Here is a 12,203-nt window from a genome sequence, read left to right on the forward strand (position 1 = left end):
TGCCCCGTGCTGTGCCAGCCTCACGATCCTTGCTATACCTGACCCTGTCATCGCAGTTACTGTGTCAATCCATCTCATTGAGGATCTTCCCCTTTTTTGCTGACCCTCCACTTTACCAAACATGATATCCTTCTCCAGGGAATGGTCCCTTCTGACAACATGACCAAAGAAGGTGAGACAAAATCTGGCCATTCTCTCTTCCAGGCAGCATTCTGGCTGTACTTCTTCAAGGACATATTTGTTCATTCTTCTGGCAGTCCAGGGTACTTTCAGTATTCTTCACCAACACATTCCAAAAGCATCAACTCTTCTTCGGTCTTCCTTATTTATTACTCAGCTTTCACATACATGTGAAGCTATTGAAAATACCACAGCTTGGGTTAGTTGCACCTTAATCTTCAAAGAAACGTCTTGCTCTTGAGCACTTTTAAGAGATTTTTTGTAGCATATTTGCCCAGTGCAGTACATTGTCTGATTTCTTGACTGCTGCTTCCATTGGTGTTGGTTGTGGATCCAAGTAATATGAAATCTTTGACAACCTCAATCTTTTCTCCATTTATTGTGATGTTGCTTATTGGTCCACTTGTGAGGATTTTTTGTTTTCTTCATACTGAGGTGTAATCTGTACTGCAGACTATAATCTTCATCAATAAGTACTTCAAGTCATCTTCACTTTCAGCAAGCAAGGTTGTGTCATCTGCGTATCACAGGTTGTTAATGAGTCTTCCGCCAAATCTGATGCCACATTGTTCTTCATATAGTCCAGCCTCTCGGATTATTTGCTCAGCATACAGATTGAGTAAATATGGTGAAAGGATACAACACTGATGTACTCCCTTCCTGATTTGTTATGATCCACACAGTCAAATGGTCTTGTGTAGTCAATAAAACACAAATAAACATCTTTCTGGTATTATTTACTTTCAGCCAAGATCCATCTGACATGAGCAATGATACCCCTTGTTCCATGTCCTCTTCTGAATCCAGCTTGCATTTCTAGAAGTTCCCTATCAGTATACTGCTACAACTGTTTTTGAATTGTCTTTAGCAAAATTTTACTTGTGTGTGCTATTAATATTGTTTGGTAATTTCCACATTCTGGTGGATCACCTTTCTTTGAAATGGGTACAAATATGGATCTCTTCCAGTCCGTTGGCTAGGTAGCTGTCTTCCAAGTTTCTTGGCATGGCTGAGTAAGTGCCTCCAGCATGGCATCCATTTGTTGAAACATCTCAATGGGTATTCCATCAGTTCCTGGAGCCTTGTTTTTGGTCAACTCCTTCAGTGCTGTTTTGACTTCTTCCTTCAATACCATTAATTCTTGCTCATGTGCCACTTCCTGAAATAGATGAACATTGACCAATTCTTTTTTTATACAGTGACTATGTATTCCTTCCATCTTCTTTTGATGCTTCCTGCATCATTCAATATTTTGCCCATAGAATCTTTGAATATTGCAACTTGAGGCTTAAATTTTTTCTTCAGTTCTTTCAGACTGAGAAATGTTCAACTTGTTCTTCCTTTTGGTTTTCTAACTTTAGGTCTTTGAATATTTCATTATAATAATTTACTTTGTCTTTCTGAACTGTACTTTGAAATCTTCTCTTCAGTTTTTTTATCTTGTCATTTCTTCCACTTGCTTTAGCTACTCTCCATTCAAGAGCAAGTTTCAGAGTCTCTTCTGACATCCATTTTGGTCTTTTCTTCCTTTCCCTTTTTAAGGTCTTTTTAATGACCTTTTGCTTTCTTCACGTATGATGTTCTTGGTCTTTTAAGGAGACTCAATTAGGGACACAACATATCTTTTAGGAAGTCATAATTCATCCCATAACAGTGATCAGAATTTCTTTACTATGAGGTGTGAAAGGATATTGTCTTCAAATTCTTCATCCAGTCCTACAGTTGCTCTGAGGAAAACCCCATGAGCGTTGGCCACAGGACTTTACCTACTAGGGATCCAACCCAGAGACTAAGAGACTGAGTTACCTCTAACACCTATCATCTGCTAGTAACGCTAGTGCTACTCAATGATTCAGGCCTATTCCCTGATCCCTATAGTAGCTCCGCTTTCTCTCCCTTCTCCTAAATGAGTTTCACTGACACTGAGAACTTCAGAGTCCACTCTGGTCCTTAAAACTAGTTATCATTGAGTCAACCCAGACTCATGGTGACCCATGTGTGTCAGAGGAGACCTGTGCTCCACAGTTTTCATTGGCTGACTTTTCAGAAGTAGATCACCCAGTGTTTCTTCTGAGGCACCTTTGGGTGGACTTGAACTCCAGCCGTTCAATTAGCAGCCAAGCTTGTTAACCATTTGCACCACCCAGCACCTCTGTGATCTGTGATCTGTGATCTATGATCTATGATCTATGATCTATGGGGAAGTCTACGTTTTTTTAGTTCAACTTCCTTATAGGAGTCCTGGTGGTGCAGTGGTGAAGTGTTCTAAAGCTAACCAAAGGGTGAGCAATTCACACTCACTGGCCACTCCATGGAAGAAAGATGTGGCAGTCTGCTTCTGTAAAGATTTAGAGCCTTGGAAACCCCATGGGGCAGTTCGATTTGGTCCTGTAGGGTCACTATGAGTCGTATTGACTCAATGGCAATGAGTTTTTGGACTTCATTATAAAGTTCTACTAAGCTGAAGTGCTCCAGTCAAGTGAGTATGATTCTTTTTAGGTGCATTCCAAGTGTTTCCAGTCTTAAACATGGCTTTTTTTCCCCCCATCAGTTTTGGTAGGAAGGTTGGGCAATCTACTTCCATAGCAATACTGCCTCAGAAACCCAAAGAGGAGTTGCTGTGAGTTGGGCTCGACTCGATGGCAATGAGTTTGGTTTTGGTTTTGGTTTGATATGTTTTGGTTACTTTGTGCTGCTCTTGTTACTGGAGCCACCAAGAGAAACACCAATGCCAAGCAGGATGTTGCAAAGGAAGGACTTTATTGTACCGGTACTTGGGCTCAGTGGATTCGCATCCGGAGACTGAGCCTCAAACAAAGGCCACAAAGGGGTTTTTATGGGGCTCTTCTTCCAGGGTCTTTGGGATAAAAGGGTGGTTGGTTATTTTCAAGGACACAAGCCAGCAGTGTTACAGAAGCAGGAAAAAAAAAAAAAACTTATGCAGGGAAGAAACAAGGAGATGGGAGGAGGTATGGGTTGGCTGGAATGCATAGATAAGAAGGATATCAATGATGGCTGGTCACAGGAAGAAAGAAGAGGGAGTATGGGCAGAGGGATTTTTCACTCTCTAAGTTTTGTTGGGATGAAGCTGGGTCCATCCTGCCTCATCCTACCTCATTCTGCCTCACTCTAACAGGAAATACCACAAATGGGGTGGCTTTAACAAACAGGGATTTATTCTTTTACTGTTTAGGAGGCTAGAAGTCTGAGTTCAAAGTGCCAGCTCTAGGGGCTGGGTGAAAGCCCCTCAACCTTGGGCTTCACCTCTGCCTCTTGTTCCTGACCCACTGGAGCTGGAGGCATCTCTTCACTCAGGCAGCTGTTGACTGCTGAGGCTGCCAAACCCAAGGTCAACAGGTAGAATAGCACAGTCTCAAGATTATCAAAAGGCATGGCAGGCCCATGTTAATCCAAGCCCATTAACAATCCCAAGATTGGCAGACAACACGGCAGGCTGCCGAATGACGACTCAGCTACCTGCAGGATTGAAGCGTGCCAGAAGAAAAAAGACCTTTCTCAAAACTTCTCCTTATATACTGGGAGCAGACCACATCCCTAAGGCAGCTACTCAGCTACTCCAGTAGATTCCACCATGGAGTTGATTACCAATCTCATCATGGGGAATAACTACATCCAGCTGCCCAGCCACTCAAAACTAGGCCCAGCCAAGTGGACACACAAGTTAACTACCACAACATCCTACTGACATAATCACAAACATGAATACCAACCACTTTCAACCTTACTTTTTCTAATTCAGTCAGGTATTCAACTACAGAGATGAAGATATTTGCAGCTTTGAGACCACTTAATTTCTAAAGACAGACCCTGCATACTGTCTATTCACTTTGATTGCTTCTTGGTGTTAACCAAGGTCTCTGAAATGTTTTAGTGACATGTTCCAACCTGACTCAAAATCTTCTCTCCTGCCCCGTCTTTGAATCCCAGGCATATGTCCCTCCATCTAGCAGCATGGGTCCTTGGCCAGAGGTTCTAACACTTGTTCCCCAGTTGACATCAGAGCAACAATTCAGCCCCAAGGATTTCTGTCTTAGAAAGTAAAGACCATCAGGGCCCTGACCCAGCCCACTAGGATTTACTCTGGCCCTTTTCTCCCCTCCCAGGAAACATTTCAATGTCTTAGAGAATTTGGGGCCTGTTGAAGTTAGATAAATAATTCCAGGCTGTTACATCACAAAGGACTTCTTAGGCTTTCTCACTCTATAAGGTCACATCAAGCTGTATATATATTCTTGGCTTTCCTTGTGAAACTTTTAGTCTCGAGCAAGTGAATCCTTTGAAAGGCAACGATGCATATCTTAGGCTGGTTTCCAGAATTTCTTTGAGATGAAACTCCAAAGACTTTCTTAGCTTATGCTGTGTCAAATTCCATTTCCCTGCCTTTTGGGCTCTGATTTCTTCAAGTATCACTTCAGTTCAAAGATCCCTAATAACAACAGTAGCAAAAAGATATAAAAAGAGTTTGCTGTATCAGTCAGGGTCCACTCAGGAGAACAAACTAAACCACCCCAAGATGTTAACAACAACAACAAAAATAATAATACAAAGAATTATTAATTGAAGGCATGAAAAGGCAAAAAGAAAATTCTAAGGTATCATGAGAGTTCCTTGGTGGTGCAAACGGTTAACACAGTTGGCTGCTAAATGAAAGATTAAAGGTTTGAATCCACCCAGACGTACCTCAGAGGAAAGACCTGCCAATCTTTTCTGAAAAATCAGCCATTGAAAACCCCATGGAACACAGTTCTACTCTGGCACACATGGTATAGCCCTGAGTCAGAGATAACTCCACCTCACATGGTATCACAAAGGTACCAATGCAGGAGTCAGCTATCATCCCTAGGGCTGAGAGAAACAGAAACAAAATTGGAATTAGTAAAACTTTGAAACTTGAAGGACTGGCTCTGAGTTGAAACTCAACCTATGATGAGAGGCCATTAGTGAGATAATACTGGTATCTGTGACCCAGATTTCTTAGGAAGGGCACCAGCTGGTTGGTGCTGGTGTCTCTGAGGGAAAGCAACAAGCTGGCTTCTGCATATTAGAAATACTGAAAGAAGTGCATTCTCCTAGAACCCGCTATGGGTAGACCCTAACGAGAACCAGATGACAAAGTGGTAGTGTCATTTGCAAAACATCACAAGACAGAGTAGATGAGCATCATCAAGAGATACTAGCTCAATAACTGGAACATTTGCCTCTTGGAAACTAGCTTGAACTAGTTTCAGTTCTCCCCACTGTTACCACTAACTTCACAACTGATGTTCTACCCACAACTTCAGAGAATTCCTGACTTTCTATCCCCACTCCAAAGATTCCTGGTCCTTTGTCTCCATTCATGGGCTATTTGGATTCTGCCTCCTCCTCTGGTCTAGTGTACTAAAACTCTACCCATTACTAGGTTGTATGAAAAATCCAACCCTTCTCTAAAATATTGAAGAATGATACATTGTTTCTCACAGAATTTCACCAACCGCTTGCTCAGCCTTTTATTCATCCCTTCAGTGAGAGCTGTCTGCATACACCCTGCCACTGTCCAAAGGCTCTCCAGGAGCCTTGCTAACAGAGCCCTCTGATACTTGTAGTCCAGGAGCACAACACCTGTTCCATCTGTTTTTCCATGGGGGAACATCCTCCTTGGATTTTGAGAATGAAATTTTCTTTACAAAATGAAACTGGCAAACATGCCCTTGAAACTTGAGGAAAGACTTCTTAAAAGTAGTATCTTCTGACCTCCTCTAACCCCACAAGAGGAAGACAGAATCACCATCAGTTGCCCAAGGCCTATTCCTGTGAGGCCAGACATGCCGCCTTCCTCTAGCCCTTTCACCAACCATTTCTGCCAAAGCACCAACACCTCTCTGCTGGGTTTGATAATTTGCGGCAATGGCCACACAGAACTCACAGATTATGGGGTTTATTAGGGAAGTACCAGGCTACAATTCAAGTTCAGGAACAATGCTCAGTCTCCCTCAGCCCACCGTCTTTCAGCCAACAGTCTCTCTCAGTCTTTCTCCAAGCAGTGTGTGTCTCTCAGAAGAGTTGTTTCTCTCAGCAGCACTTCTTTGATAACCAGCAGGGACACTTCTTCTGCTTCTAGGAGGACTCCTTTTGAAGCCAAACCAACCAACCCCAACATCAGAATTCTATACACCTGAGATCCTAACAGAGAACCAGAGGGAGAGCCAACTTCCAAGAAAATTACTTTGTGCTGCTCCCAACAGAAATACCCCAAGTGGATGATTTTAACAATCAGGAGCTACTCAGTTTCTCACAGCAAATTCCACCATGGAGTTTACAAAGACTTATGGCTAGTAAAGCCATACCAGGTAACTTACTACATCACAGGTGTATAGGCAGGCAACCCCTTGAAATGTCAGGAAAAGACTTCTTAAAAGTAGTATGTGAATGAGGGAAGATGTTGCTGTTGTTTTTGTTGTTGTTAGACAGCTACCCAAGTACAGCAGAACAAAAACTGCCTGGTCCTGTGCACCATCTTCACAGTTGTGGTTATACTTAAGCTTATTGATGCAGCAAATCCATCTCATTGAGGGTCTTCCCTTTTTTTGTTGACTCTCTACTTTACTAAGCATGATATCCATCTCCAGAGACAGGTCCCTCCTGACAATATGACCAAAATACTAGAAGTGAAGTGTTGCCATCCTCACTTCTAAGGAGCGTTCTGGCTTTACTTTTTCCAAGAGCGATTTGTTCATTCTTCTTGAAGTCAAAGGTATATTCAGCATTCTTGGTCAACACCATAATTTAAAGGTGCCAGCTGTTCTTTAAATCTTCCTTATTCATTGACAAACTTTCACATGCATATGAAGCAATTGAAAATACCATGGCTTGGGTCACATGCACCTAAGTCATCAAAGTGACATCTTTGCTTTCTAACATTTTAAAGAGGTCTTTAGCAGTAAATTTGCCCAGTGTCACATTGCCTGATTTCTTGACTGCTTCTCCCATGGGCATTGATTATAGATCCAATTAAAATGAAATCCTTGACTTCAATCTTTTCTCCATTTATCATTTTATTGCTTATTGGTCTAGTTGTGAGGATTTTTGTTTTATGTTGAAGTGTAACCCATACTGAAGCCTGAATCTTTGATCATCTTCAGTAAGTGCTTAAGACCCTGTTTGCTTTCTGCAAGCAAGGTTGTGTTGTCTGCATATTGCAAGTTGTTAATGAGTCGTCTTCCAACCCTATACTGTGTTCTTCTTATAATCTAGTTTCGCAGATTATTTGCTCAGCACACAGATTGAATAAGTATGGTGAAAGGATACAGCCCTAATTCAAACCTTTCTTGATTTTAAACCACTCAGTATCCCTTTGTTCTGTTTGAACCATTCCCTCTTGGTCTATGTACCTCATGAGCACAATTAAGCATTCTGGAATTCCTATTCTTCACAGTGTTATCCATAATTTTTTATGATGCACACAGTTGAATGCCTTTTCCTAGTCAGTAAAACACAGGTAAACATCTTTCTAGTATTCTCTGCTTTCAGCCAAGATCCATCTGACATCAGCAATGGTATCCCTCTTTCCATGTCCTCTTCTAAATCCCGCTTGAATTTCTGGCAGTTCCATAGCTATGTACTGCTGCAACCATTTTTTAGTTATTTTCAGCAAGGAAAGGATAAGAAATAGGAATTAATTTATAATGTAAAATTAATGGAATAAATTTATAAGTAAGAACTTTGGTAGACAATTAGAAGAAGGTGGGATCAAGGATTGCTGACTAAACATCGCTTTTAATCTTGTTATAATATTTAAAAAAAGAAAGAAAGAAAACAACTCATTGCCATAAAGTTGATTCGACTCATAGCAACCCCTCCTTGGGGTATGTCTATGGAAGTAGATTGCCTAGCCTTCCTTCCGAGGAGTGGCTGGTGGGTTTGAACCACCAGCCTTCTGGTTAGCAGTCAAATGCCTTAGGCACTATGCCACCAGAGCTCCCTATTATAATACAGTCATATCTATTATGTATAGTAAGGAGCCCTGGTGGTGAAGTGGTTAAGCACTCAGCTGTTAACCAAAAGGCTGACAGTTCAAACACACAAGCTGCTTCACAGGAAAAAGATGTGACAATCTGCTTCAATAACTTTTACGCTATGGAGCAGTTATACTCTGTCCCGTAGGGTAGACGTTGGTTGAAATTGACTCAACAGCAATGAGTGTTTTGTTTCTTTAATTATGTGTAATCAGTACAACGTAGTATGGAAAAAACAGAACATGAGAAGGCCTTTCTAGAACCTCTTTCTCCAAATAATGCAAGTGGTAAACTGTTCTAAAACCTCATTTTTTAAATTGATCAGCAATTTCTGGTACAACAAAACATATCAAGGATATATTCTTAAAATGGAACGGTCACATTAAATAACATGACGTTATTTATATGCATTTTACATTTCTCCACATAATAAAAGGAATCATCTTTTCATCAGATGCTTTTTTGGGGAAGTCAGAGACAATTTGATTTGCTCCTGTTTTACCAGTGTTTGATGTGAGAGCAAGCCATCTTATCACTGAAATTAGAAAAGAAATGACAGGAGAGAGGGGAGAATAAAAGGAGTGACTTGAATGTTAGTTTATAATAGTTCATAAGTAAATGTTTACTACACTGTTTTCCTCAACTCTTCTTCAGCCACACTGTGTGTGTGTGTGTATGTGTGTGTGTGTGTGTGTGTTTGCTGTGAGGGAGTCACGATGACTGCGGGTTGGAGATGAATGGTCTGTGTTTGCCAGTGGAACTCTTGTTGAATACATCAAGCCATAGTTACTACAGGTTCTCATCCTAGTGCTTACTCTAAACAGAACCAAACAGATGGAAAACCACAAGCACAAAGGCCGGGAATTAAGTTAATAAGTGAAATAATGTCGGAGAATTGTTTTAAGAAGTTACATAATATTATACTGATCCTCATTAAGAGATACAAAATATAATTTGATAGATGCTAATAGTGTATTTGGTTTTTAAAATTAAACATTAAACCTCTTACCAATGAAATTTGCATAATTAATTCTAACATTAAAAGAGAAAATTAGTGGGGGAACTATGTCCTAGGATTTTTTAAAAATAATAAGAACACTATACAAAATGTAGCTGAGTTTGTATTACTATAATCACCTCAATTCTTTTCATTGATGTATAAAGCATATGCAGAAAATAATGTCTTCCATTTGGTTGGGAGTAAAATTGGAGGCAGAACAAAGAATTGAAAAACATTGCAAAAATATTCAGAGGCATTGGTTCATTTGAGTGAATGGGCAAGCATATGGCAAGTGTGTTTCAACACAGACAAATTTTCCACTACTTTCTGTAGAAAAAAACCAGTTCATTCTTAAACCAAGAGCTGCACAAAATCATCTGAAACTATTATGGATAAAATATTTATAAAAATAATGAAAAAAATTTATTACAGTGATCTAAGTATTAGAAAATACATATTTATGTCCAAAGCATTTTTAAACATCTTAATAAATTAAAGCACAATTATAGGTGTGGTGTTTTCATACTGTGTCTCACTATCAGCTTGAAGCTAGATTTCTCAAAGTTCCCTTCCCTTTGTGGTTCTGTGTTAGGGTTGATAAGAATAGCAATATGCATGACATTTGGAAGGAAGAGGTGAAATAGTGTCCATTATGTTTTGAAGACTGGTGTAGGATGGCCAGGCACTGTTGCAGCTCACACCCTTTGTCACTGATCCTCTTCTCACTTTGTTGATGGAAGACAGTAGCCAAACCCATAGCTTTTCTGGTTCCTGCCATATCTCTTCATTCAACTTCCATGAGTACTGGGCCAGGGGCACGTGAGTTCCATGGTGAAGGGGAGCAGCTCCTTCTACAAACCACCCACATCATTGACATTGAAGACCGTGAAAGACAGATGCAAGTTCCAGTTTGTTTTCCTGGGTTCTATGTTATCCTTATAGATTCCCTCTGTCCTTGTGAGTTCCATTTATCCTTGCTCTCCCTTCATTCACATTCAAGTTTTTTTCAGGCAACAGCCTTCCATAAACTTCTTTACAAGGTCCCGTAATCGTCTGAACTAAATTCCTATTTAAAAAATTCTCTTATCCCATACCATTAATAATGGTTCTACTTCTCTGATCTTTACAGTCACATCTTTCTCTTGCAAAGTGGCTAGTGGGTTCAAACCACCAACCTTTTGGTTAGTAGTCAAATGCTTTAACCACTACACCACCAGAGCTCTGGTGGTATACTGCCTGAAGCATCTGACTGCTAACCAGAAGGCTGGCGGTTCAAACCCACCAGCCACTCCTCAGAAGGAAGGTTGGGCAATCTACTTCTGTAGAGATATCACTTCAGAAACCCAAGGAGAGGTCGCTATGAGTTGGATTCGACTTGATGGCAGTGAGTTTGGTTTGGTTTTTCTTCTTTGATCAAACTCAAATATAGATATTAGTACTGGAAGTGGATTCAAGGGAATAGGTTCCCTGAATTGATTTACCTGGAGTTAATTGATTTGATTTGCTCTAAAGACATTAATTTTTGCATCCTATCTCATGAAACTGTGGACTCTGCTGGTCTAGATGTCTTGGTTACTTTTTTAGGTTGAATTGTGTCCCAAAAAAAGTTCTGTTGAATTCCTAAACCATGACACCTGAGACTGCGACCTTCTTTGCAAATAGGGTTGTTGCAGACGTAATTAGTTAAGATGAGGTCACAGTTCTATAGGCTGGAAGTCTGAATTCAGGGTGTAGCCTCCGATGATTCTTTCTCAGAGCTCTGAGAAAGAATCTGCTTCATGCCTTTCTCGGAGCTTCCTGTGGCTTCCCGCAACGCTTGTGGCTGTTGTTAGGTGCTGTCCAGTTGGTTCCAACTCATAGTGACCCTATGTGCAACAGAACAAAACACTGCCTGGTTCTCTGCCATCCTCACAATCATTGCCATGTTTGAGCCCATTGTTGCAGCCACTGTGTCAATCCATCTCATTAAGGGTCCTTCCTCTTTTTTGCTCAGTCTCCACGTCACCAAGCATGACATCCTTCTCCAGGCACTTGTTCCCCCAAAGTATGATAGACAGAGTCTTGCCATCCTCACTTCTAATGAGCATTCTGGCTTTACTTTTCCCAAAACAGATTTGTTCGTCCTTCTGGAAATCCATGGTATATTCAGTATTCTTGGCCGATACCATAATTTAAAGGCATCCATCATTTGTTCTTCAGTCTTCCTTATTCATTGTCAAGCTTTCACATGCATATGAATTGAAATTGAAAATACTACAGCTTGGGTCAGGTGCACCTTAGTCCTCAAAGTGACATCTTAGCTTTCTAATATTTTAAAGAGGTGTTTAGCAGCACATTTACCCAATGCAATATGTCATTTAATTTCTTGACTGCTTCTTCTGTGGGCATTATTTATAGATCCAAGTAAAATGAAATCCTTGGCAACTTTCAGCAAGCAAGGTTGTATCATCTGCATATTGCAGGTTGTTAATGAGTCTTCCCCCAATCCTGATGCCACATTCTTCTTCATATAATCCAGCTTCTCAGATTATTTGCCCAGCATACAGATTGAATAAGTGTGGTGAAATGTTACAACCCTGATGCGTACCTTTCCCGATTTTAAACCATAGACTATCCCCTTGTTCTGTTCGAATGACTGCCTCTTGGTCTGTGTATAAGTTCCTCATGAGCACAATTCAGTGTTCTGGAATTCCCATTCTCTACAATGTTATCCATAATTTGTTATGATCCACACAGTCAAATACCTTCACATAGTCCATAAAACGCAGGTAAATGTCTTTCTGGTATTATTTGTTTTCAGCCAAGATCCATCTGGCATTAGCAATGATATCCCTCCTTCCACATCCTCTTCTAAATAGTTGGAATTTCTATCAGTTTCCTGTTGATGTACTGCTGCAACTTTTTTGAATTATCTTCAGCAAAATTTTACTTCTGTGTGATATTAATGAGCGCTCTGGTGTCATAGTGCCTAATGCATTTGACTGCTAACCAGAAGGCTGGCAGTTCAA

Source organism: Orycteropus afer, unplaced genomic scaffold (assembly GCF_000298275.1).
Source record: "Orycteropus afer afer isolate SDZICR_OR568_19922 unplaced genomic scaffold, OryAfe1.0 scaffold00177, whole genome shotgun sequence".
Taxonomy (NCBI): domain Eukaryota; kingdom Metazoa; phylum Chordata; class Mammalia; order Tubulidentata; family Orycteropodidae; genus Orycteropus; species Orycteropus afer.